The sequence below is a fragment of the Limulus polyphemus genome, unplaced genomic scaffold (assembly GCF_000517525.1).
Source record: "Limulus polyphemus unplaced genomic scaffold, Limulus_polyphemus-2.1.2 Scaffold487, whole genome shotgun sequence".
In the NCBI taxonomy this organism is placed as follows: domain Eukaryota; kingdom Metazoa; phylum Arthropoda; class Merostomata; order Xiphosura; family Limulidae; genus Limulus; species Limulus polyphemus.
Genome location: NW_013666097.1, coordinates 109,086 through 111,070, shown reverse-complemented (window position 1 = coordinate 111,070; position 1,985 = coordinate 109,086). Strand labels below are relative to the sequence as shown.

Here is a 1,985-nt window from a genome sequence, read left to right as displayed (position 1 = left end):
AAAAGTTTAGTTTGTACGTAGGTGTGTAAATAGCTCATGCAGTAGTGTGTGCGATGTTCTATTTCTGTATGTTCGTTAGCTATTTTTTTTTAGCAAAAGTCACATCGGGCTATCTGCTGTGTCCATCGTGGGGAATCGAATTCCAGGTCTTTGTGTTGTAAGTCAGAAAATTTACCGCTGTTTCTATATGTATTCTTGTACAAATATCAGAACCTTTGATCTATATATGTATTTTGCAAAGGGTTTATTTTTCATTTTTTTATGCAATGCTTAAAGGACCATTTTCTTATACCTTGCTTTTCCCTATTTTGTGTTTACTATTAAACAGGGTATTTTAGTTTGTACTTTCATCCAATTTTGGAAAGAAAAAAACATTCTGTTTTGTGCTTCTCATTTCATAAAAGGGTTCATTTTGCATGTAGGATTTAACGTCAAAGCTTTATTTAATTTTATATACGTCATTCAGTGTTAACATTTTATTGTCTTGTATTCAGTTTTTTTTTTATATCTGCGGACTTATACCGCTGTAAACCTGGTTTCGATATCCGTGATGGGCAGAGCACAGATAGTCCTTTGCGTAGCTTTGTGCTTAACAACAAACAAAAACAAGAAACAAAGTTATGTTCTCTCTTTGTTCTTCGGTGTAAGTATTTTACATGGGTGAGATACGTTACAATGCGCATGATCTGATGGCAAAGTGGAGAGAAAATATGTAGTATGATGAATACAAGGTGTTTTTACCCGCTTTATTTCATAAAGTTTTAAAATTTTTCACGCATACAAGTGTATATAGTTTTAACCATAGAACGTTGGTCAAGGAAGTATCAAAGTTCCTTTTGCTCACATACTGGATAATTTACTTATCATAGTACGTGCGTCTTCTCATGGAAAATATTTTTGTAAAGTTGAGCATACTGTATAAAAAGTATTTTCCACTGGTAGGCCAGGTGATACCTTGCGGTTCAACCCCTCTTAATTTTTCAATAGGAATCACCATCAGTGGTGTAGGTGGTGCAAGCATCATTTTTAGTGTATATAATGCTTTGTTTTCTCAGTCTAAAACAATTTGGCAGATTTCCTTCACAGATCTTTTCTCGCATTGTTATAAACTGTGTCCAGTCTCTTTCATTCTTCACAACTCAGTCAAAGTCAGATAATATAGTTTAATTTTGCACAACATTTTCTACTCGAGCCTCCAGTTATATATTACTCTTAAGGGGAATCAATGTATCTGAGAATACCACACAGGTAGAATTTAAGTTTCAATCTAGATTATATTCTTGCTTACTAACTAATCTCTAATAATTAAATGAAACTACCTATTTGTCATGATGCTTTAGTTCTGTTTTTGTACTTTATCTCCTAACTAGCTTTAGGCATTAGGCTGTAATGAAATGCTTTCAAACACCGCAATGTTTTTTTCTTTTACAGAAAGATTACGAGTTTCGAACCCCCTGGGCAGCAACAATGACCTAATTACATACAATTTGAGAAAACTTAAAAGTGGAAGACAGTTGAAATTTTACAGACATCAGATGATATAATATTTGATTGCGTTTTAAAGTGTGATATCTATTGTAAGAATAATTTATTTCTAATTATGTTAATCAGACTAATAATCACATTTTACTGTGCGATTTATTTTACATGAAATTTACAGTGAGTTAAATCTGAATTTAAAATAAGAAAATAATTTTTCTGAACTTTTCATCATTACTATACTTATTTTCTGACTTATCGTTGTTACTGTAGTAGCTTTTGGGCTTTTGATTGTTACTGTAATTATGTTTTGAACTTTTTTTATTGTTATTTTAATAATTTTCAGAACTTGTCATTGTTACTGTATATGATAGACGTGCTTTCGTTCAACATTTCATGTCAGACATCTACCTTTAAAGACATTCATTGTAGTGACTTTATTTGAAATTCAAATCGGATCTTCAAAATTCGAATAGCTTTTTTAGGCCTATTCGTACATTTTAACC

At 31.7% G+C, this 1,985-nt stretch overlaps 1 long non-coding RNA gene across 1 annotated transcript in view; it reads left to right on the top strand.

The window, feature by feature from the left end:
- The window catches only part of LOC111085584, a 5,986-nt gene extending 4,412 nt beyond the window's left edge, over positions 1-1,574 (top strand). Inside the window, exon 3 of the long non-coding RNA XR_002610391.1 lies at positions 1,432-1,574. This is a non-coding gene — a long non-coding RNA (uncharacterized LOC111085584). The remainder of the gene's footprint in view (positions 1-1,431) is intronic.
- The last annotated feature ends 411 nt before the right edge of the window (positions 1,575-1,985 follow it).